Source organism: Pyrgilauda ruficollis, unplaced genomic scaffold (assembly GCF_017590135.1).
Source record: "Pyrgilauda ruficollis isolate IOZ18807 unplaced genomic scaffold, ASM1759013v1 scaffold18, whole genome shotgun sequence".
Taxonomy (NCBI): domain Eukaryota; kingdom Metazoa; phylum Chordata; class Aves; order Passeriformes; family Passeridae; genus Pyrgilauda; species Pyrgilauda ruficollis.
In genome coordinates this window covers 8486921-8512611 of record NW_024516984.1, presented here as the reverse complement: position 1 = coordinate 8512611, position 25691 = coordinate 8486921, and the positions used below count along the sequence as shown (strand labels likewise).

The 25691-nt window shown below is 37.3% G+C and overlaps 1 protein-coding gene across 3 annotated transcripts in view; it reads right to left on the bottom strand.

Annotated features, from left to right (window-relative positions):
* Positions 1 to 25691, bottom strand: part of STAU2 (staufen double-stranded RNA binding protein 2) — a 169815-nt gene that overhangs the window by 35655 nt on the left and 108469 nt on the right. The gene's annotated exons all lie outside the window — the stretch shown is intronic.

Genomic DNA, 25691 nt, shown 5'->3' with positions numbered 1-25691 from the left:
ATGGTTAAATATATTGCTTGGGGATGGATTATTACTTTTATAGAGAATACATTTATGAAAAAATAACCAGGTAGATATTTGTGGCTTAAGAAGATCTAATGGTACATAGAGGATCTGTTTTTTTAAAGCATATATGTATTACAGTAATTTTATAGTATCTTGGACTGTTCAACTATTCAGAAAAATTTCACCACCTATTCAGCTGCAACACTTTTGAAACAAGCTAATACATACAGATTAAAGTGGTGTTCTAGATAAGTAATTGGAGTGCAAAAATTTTATGATGAAGATTTATAGAAGGATTAACATAAGTAGCTGTGCCAGTGCTGGTTGACTTTTAAACACCTACCCATACCTTGATTTTTCAGAAAATATTTGCTTGGCTCTTACAAATCCATTTCTCTGACATTTTTTTCTAAACTGAAGCATCTCTAATCACAAGTCTCTTGAAAATTTATTCTTTCTTCCCACTACTGCATTTTGATAACTACACTTTTTGCACTTCTAACTATCAATAGTGAAAGAGTGAAGAGAGAGTTTCTAAAATGAATCTTGTCAGCAAATAAGTCATTAGTATGCCACCTAAATAGCTTCAGTCTTGGCATGCTAAATAGTCATGCTCTGATAACATTTTGGCATGACCCTTTAATTATTCTTGCAAAGAACACAAGTAATTAAATCAGGAACTCCTCAGTTTTCTTCGTTTGGTATAGGAACTGGTATTGTTCCCAATCAAAGGCAATATACCTATATGCAGAACATGACTATTACTATTACACTGTAAATAAGGCAGTAACTCTCATAAAGAAATACAAAATAAATGACTAAAGCATATTAACTCTGCAAACATTACGTGCTCAGCTGTCATTCTCTCAAAATAGCGAATAATGCAATCTGCTCTAAAATATAAAGGCTGAAGAAGTAAGCTGCTTTCTTTACAGAGTTTGTCAAACTCTCTTCTATAGCACAATTGGCTTTGTGTGTGTTTGGGGAAAAGGTGTCCAAAAGCTTTGTGAATTATTCAAGAAATCTAAAAGTACTACAGAGGACATGTCCCAGAACACTTTGTCCCTGGCTCAGGGCCTCTGCTCAGCAGCACACACTGAAGGAAAGCAGTCTGAAGCCCTATAATTGATGTCTACTGGTGATTCTTTTTTTTGCACAGATCTCCAGCACCTGCTTGCTTTCTCCCCATAAGTGCCAGTGTGGATGCAGACACACAGTCATCTCTGCACTCTTTCTATTTCACCATGCTTTCTTTTATTTCTGATCTCTCTGGATTTGGGGCTAAGAATTTGGGTTTCAAGTCCCAAACTGTTTTAATCCTGCCTAAGTGGAATGCACACATGGAAAATAATGAGTGGAAGTGACCACTTACCTGATGGTCTGATACAAAATCACAGGATTGCCAGGGTTTACCTAATCCAGCCATCATTCTACCACCACCATAATCACCCCTAAACCACATCCCCAAGTGCCACATCCAGATGCCACTTGAACTTTTCCAGAGATGATGACTCCACCACCTCCCTGGGCAGACTATTCCAATGCCTAACCAACGTTTCAGTAAAAAATTTTTTTCTAACACCAAATCTAAACCTCCCTTGATGCAACTTAAGGTCCTTTCCTCTCATCCTTTTATTTGAGACATGGCAGAAGAGACCAACTCCAGCCTCACTACAACATCTTTCCAACCTCCTTCATACTAAAGAATCCCCAGCTCTCTCAGTTGCTCCTCAAAAGGCTTGAGCTCCAGACCCTTCACCAGCTTCACTGCCCTTCTCTGGACTTGCTCCAGCACCTCAATGTCCTTTTTGAAATGAGGGGATCCAAACTAAACACAGGATTCAAGGTCTGGCCTCACCAGTGCTGGGTACAGGGGACAATCACTGCCCTGGTCCTGCTGGCCATTCTATTGCTGGTACAGGCCAGGATGCCATTGGTTTTCTTGGCCAGCTGGGCACACTGCTGGCTCACATTCACCTGTCAACCAGCATTCCCAGATCCCTTCCTGCTGAGCAGCTCTCAACTCACTCCTCCCCAAGCCTGTAGTGCTACATGGGGTTGTATAAATGGTTATATACCATTGAATAAATTCTGGGGAGGGATGATGGTACAGAAACAGATATAAATGCTTAGTGTGACCACAGAGACAACTCTTGGCAGCTCCTTTTTCAGCTACTTATCCAAATTTTGTGTCTGAGATAATCAGCACTATCTGCTGCTATGCCATCTATCTGCTGCCAGTACAGCCACAGCCTGTGGAAAGGAACTGAGACTAAAACCTCACACACAAGTTTAGCCTATTTCACAGACCTCTAATCACTTAGACACAGCCCATGAAGACTGAAAAGCATGAAGGAACTGGCTATGAGATTGCCTATGTAGCCTTAGTGTGATCCTTCATGTGTGTGCGGTATGGCACAGTCTTTACACATATGTTCATTCCATCCCTGTCTAATGCCATGCACAAGATGGGCATATTCAAGAGTCACTCTTTTCCAAACATGTGTCATCACAAACACAAAGTTCCACAATAAATAAAATGGCAGGTTGTAAGGATGACCTGGAAGGCAGCAGAACCCATGAAACAGAGCACTGGGATGGTGTTTTTACTTCCAGGTTTGCCAGCACCATTCCAGCAAGATACTGAACATCCTCATCCCTCATTTCCCCATTCATAATATATGCAGAATAATATCAGCTTTCTTGGTAAAGTATTTGAGATAGATATACCAGTAAAAGAGGATATGCAAGAATCAGGTCTGTCTTTTGATAGACAGGAGTTTCACACCTCACACAATCCTCCCTTCTCAGTGGAAAGACTGAAAAAAACTCTACACCTTTCAGTTTAAAAAAATCTAAACATTCCTAATCCTTGGATCACACCTGGAACTATTTATTACCAAGATCTGATCCTGTGATGGGATTAGTTCAGCCTCAGTGTTACAGTAACTCCACTGTGGTTTCACTCATAACAGGGAATAAAAATACATACTTCTGGAGTTATGTTTCATATTAGATGGTGAGCATATTTGTATGAGCCCTCATTTTCCCATTCAGCTTCAGAGGATCCCATTACAGAGCTTTGTATGGTTATTTTCTACTTCTGCATTGGGTCAAGCTTTCCCCAGGGTACACTTCTAATTCATGGTCTTCTACATTATTATTACCCTTTTGACCTAAATGATTAGCCAACGTTTGAGGCCCTGAGGACTTTTTCTATTAAGAGGAGAAAATTATTAAGTCAACCATCTTTTAGGCATATCTAGTTAAAAAAATCCAAAATCGCCCACCCCCAATTTTACTTCTGTTTCCTTCAATGCAGGAGACATACAACAACAAAAAAAAATCCTTGCCTTCCCTCTTGAAGCCTTTTCAACCAGCACTGAGACCTTTGTAGGACTGCCACAGTGATTATCTAATTCTTTCTTATTTTCACATTCTCTTTCTCCTTTGAGTCTTCTGGTATGCTTTTTCTCCTGCTTTTTTCTATCTTTTGCTTTTGCCCTACTCTTCCAGACATATCCAATTTCCACTGAGATTAATTCAATATCCAGTCATACTCTTCTTCCACTTAATTCAAGTGTCTGAGCACCCTCACTTATGCTTTTGTTTCCGGAGGTGAAATGTGCTAGAGTTTAGGGTGGAGGCTGCTACTGTTTGAGCTGCTGCTAGCTTGAACTTACCTGTTCCTTAGAGGAAGGATGTAACATTCACCAAATTCCATAGTACCTTACACATTCACATTTCTGGAATGCTGGGAGACCCTTCTGGTTTGCTCACATAGCCCACTCATCTGGCTCCAGAATCTGCAGCCCAACCAACTCTTCTGCTGGTTGTACCGGAGCAATGAGTGATGGCAGCAGTCCTGTCCTCCCCCAGCCTCCTCTCCCTCACTGCTTGTAGGATAAACAGCTGTGATAGCTCACAGGATAGCGTGGTAGAGGGTCAGGAATGAGAAGTCAGGAGTGGAGGAAAGGCAGGATGGTGCTTTTGGCACTGGTGTCAGCACACCTCGCTCGAAGCATTCATCAAACCAGCCTCATCCATTGAAATCTCCCTGAGCTCTGAGCAAGCAGAAATGCTTGTAAAGTGGATGCCAGTAGCTGCCAGTTCTAATCTGAGAATGGTATGGAAAAGCAGTGAATTTTTAAATTATGGCAGTTATGTAGAGTAGCGTAAGTGTCTCAATGCTTTCTACCTGTCATATTTCAATACCTATCCAAAATGAATTAAAGAACATAACAGAAAACATGCTCATGACGAGTTCCAACTAACACAAGGGGGTTTTGGTATTTCATAGCCCTAACAGCTGAAAGCCTTCAAAATTTTAAGAATGTAGGAACCTCCATAAGACCACTGTGAAAGATAAGTGCAATTTACAGTGACTTGCCCAACATTAACAATGGCATTTGTGGCACAGCACCCACATCCTCACCTCCTCACCCATCTGATCCCAGGGCTTTCTCACAATGGGAGTCCAATTATTATTTTGGGTGAAAACTTGGTGGGAGTAAGCTCTAAAAATATCTATAGAGAAGCACATCAGAGAATACCCAGCTATTATTTCCTCTTGCAGATGCACATTTTCAAATAAAACTCCAGCATCAGTTCTCGAGGCAATGTGCACAGCATTCTCTAAACTGCCCAAACAGTTGTGCTATACCTATAACCCCAATCTAATAACACAAATATTAAAGCGGAAAAAGCTTGCATAAAATCTATATTGCCACATTAATCTCAAAAGGACATTTGGCTAATATAAAATTCAGCATCATCTTCATTGATGGTTCAGGGAAATAAAGTTGTAATAAATTGCCTCAAGGCAAAGTACTAATGATTGAATGAGGCTATGCAATTAAGATGTAAGTTTTTTAATCACCTTTGAGGTTAAACATAGAAGAATTATGTGTAAAAGGGCAATTAAATGCCAGAACTTTCAATCTCAGGTCTCCTCATCAAAGATTCAGTTACCTAAATTGTTTTCCACTATTTCAGAGGAAGAACTGGATGTAACAATATTTCATGTCCCACAAGAGGAAGTAAGGAATACTCTTTTAAACAAAAGCATTACCAGGCTATCAAAATCTTAACAAAGAAAAATAAACAAATCAAGATTGATCTCTAGTGCTCTCAAGTTCCTGAATTCCTAAATGTTAACATTAAGTTATAAAAGGGAAAAGTAGTGGAAAATGAGCCATTGTCATCTTCGTACCACATCCTCAAGTAATATGTATCTTCATGAAATGTGAGTTGCATGAGCAGTGCATTTGATATTTCTGTAACTTTTTATATAATTTCACATGCTCGGTTTAAAAATACTTTCCTTCTGAAATGGTTTAAGATTTATTTTTTAAGATATGAAATGGATTCATTTATGCTCCTATCCTGCAGATGCTTACATATCTGACTGTCTTTGAGTAAAATTATTCAAATTTAAGTGTATTCAAGATTGTCAAGCCAATTTAAGTTTTCTTCAAGGGACGCATAATAAATCCTAATACTTAGTGACTGAAAAATTAACCAGCTTCAATCTACTGTTATTCATGAAAGTTATAGGAACATGCTAAGCATAGTATTGAAAATAGTAACTTTTTTCTACATTTCCAAGGAATGTTAAGATGGAGCAACTTAATAACCTGATTTGTTTTGTGGGGTTTTGTGCCCCTATCTCTAGCAGAAAAAATGCAGAAAAAGAAATATTAGAAAAGAGGTTTCTCACCCAAGATCAGTACTGCACTGTAAGATTTAAACTACTATATTTTCATGATATAAACAAATAAAGACCACATGCAATTTTCCCTTGGGCAGAATAAAAAAGGGAAAAAAGAAAGAAGCACATTTGACAGATGCTAGTCACTTACTACATGATAAGCTGTTAGAAGGCGTATCTATTTCAAAATAACTAAATAAATTCAAAATTCACACCACTTTGTTGCAAGAACTCACTGTTTTTATTTTTGACTAGGAATGTGTTATTTTGCTCTAACTTAAAATAGCCATACACAATCCTCCTTTAAAAAATACCACACTGAAAAATGTTCCCTTAAGATACACATGACAAAACCGACTCTCCTAGTGATTGAAGTGAACCAAAGTGTCCATAATTAAAAACCTACCTCCAAAGTGGACAGAAGAGTTTAGGAAGATGGGAGGAAAAGAAGTGTATTAAAATGTGATGCTTTTTACCTTATGCAAAATGTGTGTCTTTGTCTCCTCTTCATTTACACCTCTAGCCCTGTGGCAACAGTCACATTTGTACTGTACAAGTTTCACTGTGCATTGGTTGGCGTAATTATTGTTAGTTACTACTGCCATTTTCATCAGGTGAAAAGCCAGTTCTCTGACTTTCAATAAACTTACAAGTCTCTTCCCAGAGCTATTTACAACAGCCTTTCCAGCTTAACATTTCTGAGATATGTAGGCAGGTTTCCTGACACATGGGAAAGAGTGCGAATTACTGGAGTATTCAGCATCATAAAACACAGTCACTGATATAAAAACTGAAAATGTGCATACCAGCTTTTTATTGTGCGTTTATAACCCAATTCAAGTTTATGAATAAAGTCTCATTAAAAGTTGAATTATTGCATATTGGGTACGCTGGCATTATAATAACACTAAACCAAAAACCAGAATCAATTGCATTTCTCTTGGCTTTATGCAATAGAGCTTCTCCCTGTACATCTGTAATTTTTAAAAATTCCTCCTGCTTCTACAACAACCTTCTGCTAATTTTCTTCAATTTTCTGCTCCACTAACTTAAAAGTCATTTCCTTAAGAAAACAGATGACAGACAACCTGAGTGACTGATTATATTGTGCCATCACTTTGTTTTTTCTCTGAGGCCTCGGTTTAAGAGGATGGATGTTAGTGTAAATGACAGAAAGGGGAGCTTCGCATAGGATTTCACTTCTGTTCAAAGACAAGCTAATGCAGCCTTGCTGAGGTGCAATCAACTTGACAAATGGATGCTGTGCAGCCCTGTGCCTCCCACTGAAACCCGAGAGTCTGATTTACACAATATTCCCCCTGTAAACGGAGGGAAGCCCAAATTCCAATCAGACTTAACGCTGCTCGGCTGTATAATGGGTTGATCTGATAATTCCTCCCATATAATGAAATCTGATAATAGTGGGAAAAAATACATCAGAGAGAATGGAATACATTAATGAACTTGTAAAAATACACTTAAGTCTTAACAGATTTAATAAACAGAGGAAGGATGGCTCAAACCGGGAGTCTTCATATGTGGTCAGCAGTTCTTGGGTTTAACAATGAAGCTGACTGAAAATACAGAGTTTCTATTTACAATTGACTACATTCACCACACCTTTTTTCAGATGGCCAGGAAATGGAAAAAAAAAAAGCATTTAAATATCAAAGTAAGCTTTGTAATATGTTTACATGTCTTGCCTTGTTCTGTTTCCCCTTCAAACTAAACTAATTCTATGATACAAGCTGTTTTCTCAGGGAAATGTGAGTCAGATAGAAATGTTTTCCTACACGAAAAACAGTGTTTCATTTACTGACTGGAAAGAATAGGAAACATTTGCTTTTAGACTTTTAAGATTTTTTTGAATTGAAAAACAAAGACAATTCCATTTCAAAACACTTTTTACACAAGTTCAACAGCTGGCACAAAAATTAACTGAATGTTTACATAGAAAAATGTGACAGAAATGTCTACTAAAATCAGTACTCTTTCTGTATCATAATAAACTCTTATTGTCATTGTTCTCTACAAATAAATATTTTGCCTTAGCAGCTACAGTTGTGACCAGAAGCTGTTCTCACACATCTACAAGTTGAGCAGAACAGGATTTTTAGGGTTTTATTTACTTTGCTGTTGTCACAAATAAAAGAAAAAAAGAAAAAAACTTATGCAAACATTTCATGCTGAAGTGAATGGATTTCAACAGCTGCTGATTTGGTGACATCGAGAACCCCAGTGGAGATGTCCTGCTGAATTAACGTCTTGGAAATGTTAAAAAGAAACTTCAAACAGCCCTTGTTTAGCAGGCGGTCGAGGCTCGCTCTCGGTGGGGATCATGTGAAGACTAGCAGAGCAGTCACTCAGTCATGAATCAGACTTGTCAATAGTTGCCTATTTTCTCAACAGGTGTCTCAATCACACGTCATAATCCTTCCCCCATAGGCTTCTGTTTAACAGAAATGGCTCTGGCACGGGACGCTGCTTTTCCTTATATGAGACATATATTGACTTCTTCCTTAGCAGCTCCCTCCTCCAGCCTCTGCTGAGCCTTGTGCTTGGTATAAACATGTCTCTCTCGCCCGTGTGAGCCAGCAGGGAAAGAACGGGGACGGCAACACAGGAGCGAGGAAGCTTTTAATCCTTTGTTATTGCTGCAGATAAGCACGGCAAACACCAAACCATCACTCGCTGTTCTGTCAGATAATTATGAAGTGTGTTATGGTGAGGTACCCTTTGTGAATCCCTGTGCAATAATGCACTTGGTACTCAGACAGAAAAAGGCATTGCTGACATAAAATATCTTGTGCTGGCTAAAATTGTAGGGAAATGCTTCAAAATAATTAAACAACAACAAAAAAAAGTTTAAATTAAAAACCCAGGAAGCCACTTTCAAGTAGGTATTTTTAATGTAACTAACTTTCAATCATCACTTTTCACAGTAATTTTTGTAATTAAATTAATCTTACTAAGTTTTGAAATCCTCATTTCTTTTATAGGACACATACATTCAGAAGTAAATCAAGTCCTTTGGGTCCCATATGTCAGAATTCAGAACAAATGCAAGTGTTCACAGAAAATTTTAAATTACAGGTTTTTACCTTATTAAAGAGTGTTTATATCTATGCTTACCCCTATGCTCTTTGTGTCACATCAGTATTAAGCAAAACAACAAAGAGATTTAAAGAAACTTTGGTTGGCTTTTCTATCAACAAACCAGTAAATATTCTACAACTCAAGCTTGCACAGATCATATAATTTCTAAAATATCCTAATATCCTTCCCGACGCTACCTTTGTTTTCCTATTTTACCTATTATATGTCTACAAAATGCTGATGAGCTAAAGCAATTTGCTGTATTTCTAGGCCAGTCTCTTCCTGTATCAATGGAAGAAGTGTGCTTGCAAAATAATGTGGGCTGGTTAGTAGCAGCATGCTTCACTTTTATAGTAACAGCTCCAGTAGAAACTACAGCTTCTACATGACTTGAAAATTAAACATAAAAGAAGATTTACAAAAAAATATATCAGCTTTATGTAATGTTTTGAGATCATAAGCTCCCTTGTATCAGACTTTATTAAAATGTTCCATAAGGAAGGTAAACTCTCCAACCATAAGACTGTATACAACTTAATAATTTTGAAATATCTTTGAAATGTACGTCAAATGAAGTTAGACAGTAAAACTGGTGTAGTTTGATCATTCCAGCCATATGTCAAAATTCTTCCACGTTGTTGGATAACATGAAAGTGCAGCACCAGCTTCTGTCACCCTCAATTTAAAAACTTTTGATATACTACCTCTGAGCATGGAGTTGTTTAAATACTATCTCTAACATCAGTAAACTGCATGTACCACCTGCACCATGACTTGAATTACTGAAACACAACACTACACAATTAAAGAGATCTTCTCAGATTTCAGCAGAAAAAACATTGTACTGGAGAAATTTATAGCAAAGGAAAATATTTAAAATGTATTTCAAACGTGAAATATAATTTGATTCTGTATCTGATGTATACTTCATACTGGAAACACCACAGCGACAAGGTATTTTAAGTATTTGATAGAAACTTATAGTCTGGGCCAGGTCTTGAAAATGCTATGTAAATGAGTGATTTTATATAAAAGTTACTTCTGTGAATTAATTTTAACTACTCACACAAGTGCTTTGTAATGACAAAGAAATTTTTGCAATTTCTGTCAGAATGAATATAAAATATATAAACTACTTCCTATATAGACAGACAGCATGTCATTTTGACATAGGATTGGATTAGTAAGTTGGTTTCAACATCACTGCTCAGATGGATGCTGATTCCTGCACATTTGTAGAAAAATCTGCATTTTTTAAGATGTCTTTTCTTTGTATTTTTTGACACTACATAAGGCTATTATGCAAGGAGAACACCAGATGATTATTTAGAGAGCACAAATACATTCTCTGTAAATGCAACTTTTAATGACATTTACTTAGAAAACTTACTGGGCACTGATTGATTGATTCTGAATGGGAGCCCAGCCTCATACAAACCACATTCATCAAAAGCATCCTAATCATACCACCATGTTAACATTTTGAACTTTACTTTCAGTACTTAAGGAATGGAATTCATGAAATAATCAAATTTAGGGGAAATTGACACTTATTTTTTCATTTATAAAGACCTACTTTCAACACAGATAAGGCATTCTTGCTGTATTCTCTGCTTTCTCCCAATCAAAGAGTAAGAATTGATAAAAAGGGAGTAAAATCCCTAACATTGACATATAAGAATTGTAAAATGGAACTTTAAATGGGTAATCCACAGTGATGCAAGTTCCATCTCATTCAGATGCAGATCATTTATTCCAGAAAAAGACAACATTAAAAAATTGACATCTAAAGTAATGTGAAGGCTACAGCAGCAAATGCTTAGGCACGTGCTCAGAATGATATCAAGAAACAGAAAAGTGTTATTACCAGTAGAGATGGCATTGATATATTAGAACTTGATCACATTTAGCTCTAAGATCTAAAATTTAAAAGGTATATTGAAAGATCAGATGTTTTCTGCAAAAAGAAATAAGGCAATGATGTAAAATCTTCCTTGTATTTGAAGACTAAAGAAGCTTAAGTTTTTCTGCTTATGAGACAAGGCAGGGGTAACCTGACAGTGGACCTGCAATGCCTGCAACAAGAGAGATCTGCTGGGAGATGTCTTAACAGTACCAAAGACAAAACCAAGATCTTGTAAAAGGTAGAGGAAGATGAGATTTAAAGAAAGGTGCACAACTTCTCCCCAAAGTAGAGAGGAGTAACAGCAATACTGAGATTTTAATTTATTCTGCCAGAAAAGGAGTGGAATGGAAACTTCTGATGCATACTCTGAAACACTGTCTTTAGCAAGATTTCAGAGCCAATGCACTACACCAGCTACTCACACTGTCCAATTCAAAACCTGAAAAGACATTCTGAATTCTTAATATAACAGAAACCATGTAGTATAACCATGGCACCTGGTTATACTACTTTTAGCTAGCAACATGGCTTGTTTACCTCCTAATTTCTACTTGAAATGGAGAACATGACTGCAAATGCAGAAGTTCATAACATACAACCTAGAATTTCTTCCGTCTGATAAAGACTAAAAACTGGACTCATGATCAAACCATCAGTCAAATACCAGTCTTTGATACTCTGGGCTGCTGCTCTTTCAATTGTGAATGATTTGTGATCTGGAACGTGGTTTTAGGAGGGAGGTCTAAGAGGGAAGTAAGAGGCATTACTCAAAACAAGACACTGCTCTTCAAGATACAACCCAGTCACATATCTCTTCTCAGGACAAGGGGCATAAATTCCTGTGATTTTAACAATGAGCTTTTACTTCTGTGTGCTTCTCATCACTTCTTTTTCTACAACTGTGAACCAAATTTTCCATTTTAGTCACTTTTGTCCAGCTGGAGGCAATAGGCATGCAAGTGCCAGCTACAATGTTTTGTAAAACAAAATAGAAATAGCAAAAGGGAGTTCAAAATACAAATTACTCATTCTACTATAAAAATCATGAGACAGATGGAAACTGCAGCTTTCACGCACCCTGGACTTTAAAAAAATAACTATAGGAACATCAGTTCTTAACATGTCTGTGCTCAGAGATGTTGTGGTTTAATCTCTAGCACTTAGAAAAGAGCCCAGCCAAAATAAAGATAGGATCCTAACCCCAGATGATGTAGCTGCATTTAGTATTTCACCTTAGACCAACCTCCACTCACTCAGTTGAGCTTGCATTTTTGACTCTGTATCTCGCACAGACCAATCATGTGGTAACCTAATGGAACCCTCATATGTAGACCTACATGACTACAGAAATGTTTACAGGATCAGGACATTAAGCCAGAATTTCTTAAAGAACTAGTGCTTAAAAAGGTGTGTGTGCTCTTTCTTTATAAATACTGTAGCATAAAGTATCTTGAATCAGAAGTCCAGAAGTAGAGGGTATATTTGAAACGTAGACTTTAATTTTTCTCACAAGGCCTTGATATGTACTTTAGACTTTGTTTCACAGTCTGTATTACTTTTAAAGCCTCATGATTAACCTCTAAATATATTAAAACTGTTCAGATAACTGCGCTACTACATTGTTACACACAGCACTGTCCTTAGGCAGCTGAGGAAACACATCTTGCCTAAATAACTAAGCAAGTGATGATAACCTTTGAAACAATTCCTGGCAGGCTCTTATATCAGACTGTTTCATACTTTCTCATGCTTCCTTTCATTTAAAAAAAAATCTTTCAGGCAAATAATATATTCTCTTTTTTATAATTTTACACATCACTTTAAAAAGCTACTTTTTATTTAATCAGCAGTCTCTGGTACGTTTCAATCACTTTGGTTTTTTGTCTAAAGTTGAAAGCTTATTGAAAATAACAGTTTACTCCTTATTGCTTTTCTCACTGTCATGATCAGAAACTACATGTTCTTTAGGATTTTCCATAATTTTATCAAGTTCTATCCTTCCTGTTTTTTCAACTGGTTTCAGTACAGTTCTCTTCACTCCACTGCTTATTTTGTCACATTTCCCAAGTTTTACTATAACCCCATGCTTGTTATATTGCTCTATGTTCTGGAGGCTATTGAGATATGAAGCGCTCTTGGCATGTTATTCTAAAAGGCATATCTTGTACACAGAAAATAATCTGATTCTGAAGTTAACACTTAGCTTGCTACTTTTCCTTCCAGATGCTATAAAGTATAACTGTGACATTTTATTTGGTCATTGGCTTAAAGCAAGTTATTTGGGGCTTTGACAGGTAAATAAAATCCTGTTGTTTACTCATGACTTGCCAACACTGTTAGGATAGGAAGATGTATGTCTAAACATATTAAAACACAGATTCACAAGGCAGATGCAGTATGACCAGTATGACCTAAAAAGTCAAAATGTATATATATAAGTGTATATATGTCTTACAGCAGTCATTTCTCTAGATGAAGGACTAAGGCATACTGCACTGGAAAGGATTGTGTCGGGGGTAAGTGTGGACATCCACTGCCACGCTGCTCTGCTGACTCTCGGAGAAGCTGCTTTGCTTCTAAAGCTTCAGTCATGAACTTCCCTCAAAAGTGGAGGTTGCTTTCACCAAGCAGCTCCAGCCATATTAAAAATATCAGCTTTTGATTTTCTTTTTCATATTTCATTACAACTCTGTTAAAACAATTGTCATAGAGCAAAACTGAGAGTCCAAACAGCAAAGTTTCTTTAAAATCCCAAATACTGTTCTTTGCTGAATGTTGGTCTTCTATCACTTAACACTCAGAAACACTTTGACCCAAAGAATGAACAAAGCCATCAAAAATAGGGAAGATTCAGCCAAGATCTTTATTTTTCAGGACTATATACATACTTCTTTTATTCCGATTAAAAGCTGCAGCAAAACAAATTGAGAGAAGAGTACAAACTTTGACTCTTTCCATTCACATTTGTCTCAGGTGTTACCTTTTCTAAATGCAAAATAATTTATTTAAAAGTATAACTTTCCCTTTTATATGAAAAGATAATATATATTGTCCAAAACACAATTTCCTTACACTCTACTAAACACAGACAGGGATGGCTAGAGGCTATAAATCTTTAGGTTCTCCACTGATGCATAAACTAAACAAAAAAGACAACCTTACTTGTTTCAGAAAGCTTTATTAGAATAGGAATCTTTGAAGACAAACACAAAAGATTCTAATATGTTTAGATTTTATAATGTAAACAACTAATTTAATGCATCACTAACAATATACAATACTCGCCATCTTGCAACATGAATGCAAGGAAGAAACTGATGTAATCTGTGAGATATTTCAAAATAATTAATTTGAGAATAAAAAAGAACTTTTATTGTGCAAACTCTCCTTGTTTGCCTTTTTTAAAAGGATCAGAAAACTGCAGCACTTGAACCTTTGTTAAATGAAGGTAACAAGCAATTTTTTGAACTGGCCTCTAAATTAAGAACATGTAATTGCCTGAGAAAGGGTATTTGATCAAAAGGTTTTTAAGTGTTACTTATCAGGAGAGTTCCAAAAAACTCAAGATCCAGTTTATTTAAATGAGGGCCAAGAAACTTTCAAATTATCTTAAAGTAGTTTGACATGTCTAAATTGTGTCTTTGCCAGCATGTCAGACTTCCTCGCTAGTATTTTCATTCTGTAAGGGCAAATGGGATCTTAAGCACTTCTGGATCAAGCTAGTGTTTGATACCTCCTTTTAATTTCCCTAACTCCCTCTCAAACCCACATCTTCTTGCTTAACTATTTTGCAGCTTATAAAATTATGGCAAACATTCTTTTGCCCTTTTTTTCCCTATTATTTTTCTTACAAGTATGGACAGACACGTAATGACTGGAAAAAAAAAAAAGTTCTATACACTGAACCTTTACTTTTTATTTAATTTGGAAGAATTATCCTATTTTGTGGCATTCCAAAATCAAGCCCCAGGTTCTGCAGCATTATCTGCACTGATGAACTGAGGCACCCTGGGAAGCCCCAGTCAGAGGCACAAAGGTTCATGTATGCCCAGCTCCCCACTAAACGACTGATAGTGTATTATTATACCACTTCACATAAACGACAATGGAGTATTGAATCAAACACGACAACATAGATAGAAATCTCCTCAATTCATAATTTCAGCATGCTGTGCTAGAAAAAACTACCCCAACATTCAAAACAATGTTGAAGCAGGAAATATTTAGGAGGGAGTATGAAATAAGACTGACTTGCTGAACAGCCCAATGTTTTGAAGAAATGTCTAAAGAGGCATTCTGTGGCCTCACAAACCATCTAAAATTTTCCATTACTGGGATAAGCCTTGTAACCAGTATCAGCAAAAGGTGTTATTTTTATCTAAGTGGCTGAGACATGGTGGGTACAGGCACTGCTCAAAGCTCCACTGCTATCAGCATAAGAGACTTGAGGCTTTGGCACTTGCCTTACTTTATCTACAGCCGATACAAGAGATTCAGCAACAGCAGTTGCCAAAATGTCCTTTATGAATCCATGTCATGCAACCAAATTTTAAATATCCTGAAACAAATGTAAATCTCTTTTACAGACAGCTGAAGAGCTGAATGCGGAGGAAAGAAAGATCTTGTTTTGTCTGCAGGTTACACTTAGAAGAAATACTCAAGGGAGGAAGATGAAGACTTTCCAGGTACTCCTGGGGAACACAGTGACTTCATCTGAACATGTCCTGCTGCCTTAAACTGCCTTTGTAGCCCGACCTGGCAGGCTCAGCTCCGGGTCCATGTGGCAACTTCCACCAAGAGAAGCACATGGCTGGAGGTTTGAACAATGCCGCCACCAGCTGGATACCTACCCGAGGCAGGCATGGGGCTGGCTGTGGAGCAGAGCAAGCATATTCCTCCAGGAAACATTGGAAATACATGGAAGGAGCAGTCTTCCTTTGGCCAAATCTGCTCCCAGACTCAGGATGGATATTTTGTATTTTAAACTGTAAATACCTTTAGAAATTAGAAGTTGTCTGCTATAGTTTCTTTAGCTTTGTCCACTTGTGGTGAAAACTGAAGGGGAAGAACCAAGTCCAGTACTGACTTGATGGTCAATACTGGACTGTGAAAAATCATAACTTAAGTCTCTTTAACTCCCAGGAGGATAAGAATTCTTCTTTTCATTATTCAGATCAAAGGGGTTAATATCAAATAAGAATTCCACCAAACTTTTCTGCTTATGCAGCTCTATTGAGCAAACTGTTCATTGAGCCAAAAACAGGACTGCTCTGTGGTTACCACTGTGTGCTCCTGGGGCTGCCCAGCTGTGACTCTCTGTTGCATAAGAAGGGTTCCTAAAGAGGGTTCATGGTCCTGTGGGGACAAGCACAGAACAAAACTTACATCTTCTGCGTCTTGCGTGAGAGTGTGAACCCCTGAGCTTATTGGTAAAATAGTTCATCATCTTTCCCACCAGTTTTGTAAATCTCAGCCATTTTCTTAGTTTCACTACAAATGCCCAAGCACAAAATTAATTATTTTTTTTGGCTAGAAGCATTTTTTTCTTTATTTTGGACCAATTTGAACTGGTGGGGTTTTTTTGAAGGGATAAAGGATGAGAGAAGAGATTTTGGACTGTAAAATCAATTATTTGTACAGCCGTAAGGATCTGTGGAAAACTAGGTCTCACAGTCTCTCTTATGATGGGAAAGAGAAAGAATGAATATGAAGAAATATTGATAAAATTTAAAGTTTAACTTAAGAGTTCACTGCTTTGGTTTTTCTTGATACCTCCATTCTAGTGTTTATTATCTCAAGTCCTGGATCCTTGAGAGAGCGAATTACTTGGAAGCACTCTTACATTTAGCATATGTGAAGGATCTTGCTGGAATGAAGCATTAGCATTGGAACAAAGGCAGTCTGTAAGGGCTACGAAATGGAGGGCGCAAGTACATACAGAGCTTCTGGGGATACAGAAACTCCTGTATCAACTAAGGACATTGCACATTTGATGCTTTGAAGAGAAGATTGGTTGGTGACTCCTTCCTGCCTCAAACAGTGGGATGTTTTGACTCAATGATCTTAGAAACCCAGAGTGACTACATAAAAAAAACTGTACAGGTAACGAGCTTGGAAGCAGACAGAGGGACATGGATTTATGTTAAATGAGATATAGGAAAGAGTATAAACACCTTTTTCCTTTGAGACGTCTGACACTTTCCATCAGGGCATCAATGACAAGCACATAAAAAAGAGAAGTGAAGTCATTTTCTCAGGTAAACCATTAGTCATCAAGCCAGGGTAAGTCTTCAGCTCTTTCTTGATGGGGTATTTAAAAAAACCTCCAAGGAAGAAAGCAGGGATGTCTAGGAACTGAGTTTAATTATAGTGCTCCTCAACATTGCTCCACAACTTTCTCATGCTCATACTTACAAAATTACCTGTTACTAATTACTAATTACTTATGAGTCCTGACCTCATTTATTTCCCCTTAAGTCTATTGTCAGAGCATTTATTACGAGATTCTGGCTTCTTGAAATGAATCCTTGAAACTAAGGGGTGTAGGACGTCAAATTCAGTTTCTGCTTGCACTGTGTAGATCAAGGGGTTGTATGACGATTGTGCAAACCAAAAACGATGAAATTTCATTTGTGCTAGATGCATGCATAATGCCAGCCATGGGATATTATTTCAAGAAAAGTGGAAAATTAGCTGGCAAACAGAATTTTGGCAAAAGCACAGTTTTTCAGATGCCACATGTGCAAATCATTATTTTGTCTTGTAGAATGGTTAAGGAAATGTAACTTGAAATGCCAATTATATAATTAGGGTGTTAAGCAACTTCAGTGAATGACAAATGATTAAACACAAATCACCAAACAGACATAGAATTACTTTGAGTAGTGTATGGAAAATGCCACAGAACAACTCTAGCTAGCACTGGGTGGGCAACAAAGTTCAGCGTATATATTGCTAATGTCTTTCTTTGTCTGAAATAGAGGTGCCTACAAAAGCTGGGCTTCGACTGAGTGTTAGTTTTAATTCATAACTTTGAAAGGTTTTACTGGTCCTAGAAATTAAAATGGATAAAACTATTAAAATTAAAAGGCTGCCTGTCAGGAATTTAAATTAAAAAACCTAGATTTTTGTCAATCCCAGCTGCAAGACAAGCTACTTGGGGGTGGGTCTCCTTCCACTTGATTTTGCCTCTATCTCTGTTACTATCTTTCGTCCAGTAGGTGTATGCCTATCCATTTTTAGCTGTTGAGTAGGAGAAGAACCTACCTCTGTTGTGTTCCCCATGTTTTACCCTGACAGGGAAAAATCTGTTCGATTTCTTTATAATACAAGTGGGCTGAATCTCCTGCTGAAGCGTGACAAGGCAGTAAACTGACATTTTTAGCTTTTCCAAACTTCTTCAATACCTTTCCCTTTTAAGCTTCTTCCCTTTCCTAACAGACACAGCAGCAAGAAAATTCAAGATTTTTACATTCCACCATTGTCCAACTGAGCCTAAAGTAACAGCAAAACAACCAAACCAGAAACAGATTGCAGACTTAGGATAGTGAACAGCTGGCCTGTGGTCCATGGAAGGTTGGCTCATTGTATGTTGTTAATGCCTTTTTTGCCACTTCCACATGTTACACTGCACTGAAAGCTTGCTAAGGTATTTTAACGCAAGTAACTACTAAGGGTGCAGTTTCAAAACAGCTAAACTTCTGCAGGTCAGGGCTGCTACAGTCCTGCTCTTCCTCCCTCCACATGCCATTCCTGATTTCTTATTGGTGCCAGGTTATGCTACTGCACAGTGAACAGCTTTAAGGGTACTAAAGAAGACAAACATTCCTACAAGAAATTAACTCCTCCTTACAGTTAATTTTTGCCTCATCCCCTTTAAACATAATTTTACAAGATGAGTAAGCTGAGCCAACAGCTTGCTGCTGTGGAAAGCGATGGCTCTCCTCTCCTCTCCTCTCCTCTCCGGTGGGCAGTCCAGATGTCTCCCTTATTTCAACACTGGTATTCATCTGAGGCCCGATGGATCAGTTTAGCTCAATGAGCTTGTTTACACCGAGGTCAGTAGTTTAGGAAACAGCCAGGACTGGAGATGAAGTAAATGGGAAAGAACAGCCAAGGCAGAGTGTCTCACCTTAGAGATACTCAAAAGCTGCCTCAACACAGCCTGGGCAGGTGTTCTAGGTGGCCTTGCTTGAGCAGGGTCTTTGGACCAGGTGATTTCCAGAGGTCCCTTCCCACCTCAACCACTGTGCGATCCTGTGAACCTCTCCACTCTTGTGAAACCTCACCAATAGCAGTCAGGAGGATATTCAATCTTTTTTTTTCTCTTTTTCCAACAGATGAAGACAGTCCCAAAAATATACATGGTCTTTGTTTGTCATTAGTTATGAGTTACATGCCAAGCATGTAAGATAGGCAGAGACTGCAACAGAAGCATTTCATACCCTGCTGACATTGCTGTGTAAACAAACACGCATACACAGAGCACTGAAAAATCCTATTATGCATCTTCAGCAAGAAGCAGTCACATTGGGAATCCACTCAGGAAGCCCTGAATGAGAGGACTGAAAGAGTCTGGCAAGGAGATAGGCTTGCCTTGGTTTGCATTTTTTCCCCATTCAGCAGTTAATTAGTAACCCACTTTTTGAAAATTAAAGATTACACTTCCTGAACAAATACAAGCATTTGATCTTGGGCTCATCAAGGAAAACTTTAGCAGCTGCCAGGGAAAAGCAAATGTTCTGTCACGTACATCCAGACTGACATAATGTGAAACAGAAGATGAAGAATACGGAGAGAATGTACCAGTACTTCCACACAGTCGTGGGGAGCAAAACAGATGAGGAAAAATATCACATAGCAGACAACAATCCAGCGAGCATAACTAAAACCTGATGGGATGACTCCTTACTGCAGCATCAACTCAACAGACAGAACAGAAGAAAAGCAAAATGTGGTGCTATATATCAGAAGTAGTTTAAATTCCTGTCCTACATGAACTGGCTCTTTGGGAGCATTGGGCACCCAGCTGTGGTCACACTGACACTCTCCCCTTGAAGGAGAAGGAGACCTAGTTGTGTGAAATGTTTTCATAAGATCAGGTAGAAATCCTGATGCTGAAGGGGCTGTAATGGAATTGCCAAACTTTGGGAAAATGGATAGAAAATTTTTACTTATTAAAACTGAAGTTTTATCATTTTATTGAAGAAGCCACTCTGAAGAAATGATAACTGCATTTACAATAAGTAAAGTAGAAATAAGCTGACAAATGAAGCATATAACATTCACCTAAGGGGAAAAAAATACCAAAAGATAAGATACATGTATTTTTTAAAGAAAACCTTTTTTCATTTTTTGACCATTTTTTTATTTTTTGACCATGTCCAGGACATAAAAACCCACTGTGAAGTAAGTCTCAACATCTAGAAAATACTAAATTCTTGTTACAAAAAAAAAAAAAAAAAAAAAAAAAAAAAAAAAAAAAAAAAAAAAATTAAATTGGTAATTAACGTAGTGTCCAGTAAATCATCTTCTGGTTTTCTGACCTGGAAAGGGATATTAACAAAAAAAAAACCAAACCCATTTATTTTTTCTGATTACAGCACTGGACCAATTCTTGTCCTCTGCATATTCAGTGACTACACCTTTAGTTATTTTGGCTCTTGTAAATTCCCTAGATGCTGCTTCCTGAGCATGCTCTACAAGCAATTCTCAGACCATAACAGAGATGTGGAGCTTCATATGTGTGAAGCATTTGCTGCTGTAGTGTAAAGTTCTTTTCAAAACTTAATGCTCCAAGCACCTTCGCTTGAGCCTGTCATCCCTCTCTATTTTTCCTTGAGAACTGTTCCCGCCCTTCCCGTATTCAAATGCCACCAGCAGTTTCTCACATCTGGGCATCCCCAATCTCTGTTAACCCTGACCAGAAATGCCTGCTTTCAGGCCAGCACTGATGGTTTGATACAGAGCACATTTCAGTTCGCTCACCACTGTCTGCCAAGCTTTCCATCAGTGATTTCTGAAACTGCTGAGTGTGGCATCTTCCTTTCAGTACATCCTTTCCATGTTGGGCTCTCTGATAAAGTCTATCCTATCAGTAGCCCTTCCACTTCTAAAATTTCTGCTCCTGCTCATTCTCTTTACAGCTATTTTTATACTTGAAAATAAAAGTGCTATTAGCGGTAGATTAAATATAACATTAAACATTTGGTATCTTTCTGCAAATAAAAGTATTCTATTCTGTGCACTGCAAAGTGCAGAAGAGTTCTAAAACTACAGTCTAATATACAACATAAATATAATGGATAACACTATGAAAGCAAGAAATATAAAGTATAGGCATAAAGTGTTCATTGATATCACTTTAACAGTGCAATTAGGTGAAGTAAACAGCTGAATCAGTAATAAACAGGTCGACAGTATTGCCAGCTCCAAAAACATGCATATGGTTAAAACCTCCAAAATCATCAAAAAGTATTAAAGCAATGAGACTTTAAGACAATGGACTGCTCTTTGATCTGCCTCCTGAAATTCAAGTAGAGAACTGGTCACTCCTCAATGAACATGAAGTTACTTGGAGTTAAAAATTCGCTTTTCAGGCAGAGTACTCCATGGCAAGCATGCTAAATCTCAAAATGGGCCCAAGCTGATCTTTCTCATCACTAGCACCGACTTTTAAATAATTTCATTGTTAAATGAATGTTCATACTTTCAATCTGCCTGCTGTTCAGTAAGCCTTAATAATGCATCCAAGATGTTTATTCTTTCACAGCTATGACAACCACAGGAGTGCGATACCCCAAAGCACTCAGTCACTCAGAGCAAAAACATCCAGAAAAAAACAATTATTATAAAGTCACTGAGGATGGAAACAGTGCAAGTTTCTAAAGTATACATGTAAACATGGAAGCTGAGTTTGACATTGGCTTGTTCAAGGCATAGCAGAAGTATGTCACTTCTAAGAATGAGAATATGTCACAGGCTGTCTTGTTTGACATAGAGCATCAAATTTAACCTAGCTACCACAATAGCGAATCCAGTGATATTTGTTGAGTGCATCTATAACAACTTTCAGGTATTGACTAGAGTCCTCTGGGGAAAACATAAATCTCAATTTCCTACAATTGCTAGCATTACAACTTCTAACTTACAGTTCTTAGTGTGCCTGCACTCAAGAATTCAAAGAACTCTTCATGTGTCACAGTTCACTAAAACTGGAAGATATTTATTTGTAGCAGTAACAAGAAATTCAGGTTTCAGTACTTTGAGATGTAGCAGTGCAGATGTCTTTTTTCAGTGGGGTTTTTGATCACCCCTTCTGCTTAGCTCTAACTTACTTTATCACTTTTCTGTGGCCTTCAGACATTCACTGCCCCATTTCCCTGCACTTTTTTCATTTTCTGCTTCATTCCAACTATTTTTGCTTATACAGCCTCCTATCTATGATTTTTTTCCCTTTTCTGTCTCCTACTTTTCATATCTTGAATTTTCTAAATGACACAAATGAAAAACTCTCTGAACTTCCTTTCTGTTACTTTGACTTTCAATTCATTCCCCAGCTTTACAATATATGCCTGAAGTTCATCATAAGCCCTGAGAATAGGTTGTCACCAGTCCCATAGCAATGTAAAAAATGCCAGTAAAAAAAACCATTAAGGAAAAACTCAGCTTTTATTGAGAAACTCAATAGAAAGTGGTGACCATTTAAAGTAATAGCTACTTGTAACTAAATTTTACTGAAAAAATACCTCCAAAGAATAGTTACAGTTAAGGAAAGAGAATTTTAGAGTTATAGTCAGGTAACGGGAAACAGAAAAAATAGAAAGAAATCATTCAGGAAAAAAAAAATATGAACCCCATTAAATTTTTATAAAAGAGGTTGGCATACCTGAATACAAAACCTAGCAAAACATGTGGCAGGATAGACTGCAGTGGTGCTTTAGGAATGTTTCCCATCTTTTCTTTTTGTCAAAAGAAAAATGAAAGATCAGCAATTGCTTCCATGATACTGCTTCATGACCAAATGAGATATGCCTTGTCAATCAGACATTCGAAGTACACACTAATTAGTCTACCAGTATGATATGTTTATATTAATCTGCAATTGCTCAGATGAAGTATGTGGAGAAAATATTTGAACTCATTAAAATCACAAGCTAAACCAATCTAAAGAATGAAAACTCCCTACAGAGTACAGGAAAAGAGCAAGAGACTTGAAAAACTGCAGTGTCAAGCCTTGACATATTTGAAACAGCCAGATAATGTACTTTTGTAGGATCGTAACCACTTTGGTATCAGCTGGGTAACAAATCTCCCACTGGATATGAGTAGGGAGACACAAAAGACAAGTCCAATCTAAAAGGTATTCTATAGTGCTAGAGATGCCATTGGCAACATAGCTTTCTTCTTTTTTTCCCTTTCCTTTTCATCTTTTTTTTTTTTTTTATCAGCTGCCACATACCACAGTATCATGGTTCTTCTGCCACCATATAGTGACTAACCTGTATATAGCTTTTTTATTAGATACTCTCACACAACACTTTTCACCCCTTTTCCACCAAAATATTCCAGAGTCTCAATCCTAAAGTGTTCCATTAAAAACCTCTAGAAATTCTAGAATCAATATTTTAAAACGAATGTGAGAAAAATTATCTTCATAAGCACAGAAGCTGACAGCTCCTGATGTCAAACTATGCCAGGCCTCACTATTGAGGCAGAAACCAGCATCCCCCCACTGAAACCACAGGCTTCCAAGTGATCAGCCCACTCTAATAGCCATAAAATACTACAGACATGATTGAAAAGTAACAGATTACAAAAGTTAAAGAAGAATTTCTAAAAGTCAAGGTTTATAATACACAGTTATCTTGCACTTATAATGACACTTTATAATGAAGTTCAGTTTGACAAAGGTGCAGCATTTCTGTCTCCTATTTTTAAAAGAACAATAGCCATCAAATCAACCTACTGTGAGTAAAATTGTAGGAAACAAGGAAAAACATACCAAGCACATAGGAACAACAGAGAAAAGGGAAAATTTCTTTTAGTTAGTCCATTAATAGCCCTAATTTTGTTGTTAATTTATTCATTCCAGTACCTTGACTTGCTAATGAATAATTTTTCTCTTTTTATTCAGGTGATGGAAAATGACCCTTTAGTCCTGCTACCCCTTTATCAAACACAACCCATCAATAGCACCCCTCTTCCCCAGAAAATGAAATTCCTTTGACACTTAGGAAAGGCACGAGCAGAAATTTGTGCATCCTGTCCAGTGAGTGAATCTATTTTGTGAGACACTGGTTGGCATTTGGCTCTCAGATTATTATTTTCTTTTGCTCTTGGCTCAGATGAAATCTTTGCACAAGTGATGTGGATTCAGTAACACAACAACCAGCCCATCGTGCAATAACAAAACATTTATCTTTCCATTTTAAGAACCCTGTGGAAAATTACGTAACTAAAACCAATTATGAACAGTTTTTAAACTTCAAATTGAAACAAGATGAGGAAATTCCAGCTACATAATGGCTCAAGTAAATTTAATTCTACCTAGTTGTGAATGTGCTATGATACAATCTTTATCTATGTGATTTTACACAAATTTCTCAGAAGAATATCCTGTTTGGGGCACGGAATGGGTACATTTGGGATGAAACTAATGCTGCACATAATCTGGAATTTCCTAATTTCTGGGTGCTTGACTTTGCAGGCTCAATACAACATTTTCATTTAGAGGTCTTAAATATATAATTATTCAGATGCCTTAAATGTGCTTTTTGCTTACAGAGTCTTTTTTCTGTTTACATATCATACTCTAGCCTAAATAAATGCTAAGACAAAGGCCAAGCTGGCTGGTAGCCCAGAATGTAGTTGTTACCAAATTGACAGGGACCACCTTAAATTCATTGAAATGTCTAAATATCGTTCTTGTGTTATAACGATATTTTAAAAGCCTATCCTTACTGAAAGAAAGATGGAGCAGCTTTAGAGCAGCATAAACAAGTTGCTGGATGAAATGAGAATTGAATGTCAAAGTATGGTCTGACTTACCACAGCTCTCCATTACTGTAAAACACCGAACACTTAAGGGCAGGAAGTGTCCTCATGTTACCATGTAAATAACTAATGGGCTTAGTTTATGTTAACAACTAACTTAGGAACTTTCAATAAAAAACCCACCAAACAAAAACATGGCTAAGGGTGTCCAAAACTTTTCCCCAAAAGTAAGTAATTCTGCTAATTCTTAAGGCAGCTTTTCTTTTTTTTCTTCGAGCATCTTGCATAGAGTCTGATAAAATGTACAGCAAATGGGAACACAGTACCATTTAAAGATAATCTGCAAAGGCAAGTAAACATGGCAATTTTTCTAATCTACTGAAGATATGAAAGGTGCAAGGTTTGGTTTAATGTTTTCTTCTGCTTGTTTCCTTTTTGCTTTTAATACCCTCAGAGTATCAAAGTCTTGTCTTGCTTTTAGACATATGAGTGTTGGAGGACAAGACAACAAGAATGGAAGTCCCCCCTCAGTTCCCATCTGAAACAACAGGGTGATAAATGATTAACATTGAGCCTTTTTTTGTTTCCTTCAGCCTTTTTGCCAGAAGCTTGAATTAAATGTTTTAGCAACAGCCAAACAAAATGGAAGTTTTACACAGTCTGATTAAAAACGCCTTTCCTCTCTCAAATGCCAGTTTCTTGTGATAGATGATGGCTAGAGATGATGGATCCATCGCTCTGCTTTTCCAACTAGTCATAATCTTCTAACAAAAATAGGACAGACAAGACCTGATACACACATAAAAGCAAATAAAACCTTTGCAGAAACCTTACATCTGACTTTAAAACCAAAGCAAGCTCTTCAGGCTTTCCTAATATATCTTAAAAATATGTAAAAGGCAATATAGTTTTGTCTCCATTTCACTCTTTGGATCTAATCAGGATTTTAGTAGGGCAAGAGAGGCAAATCCCTATGAT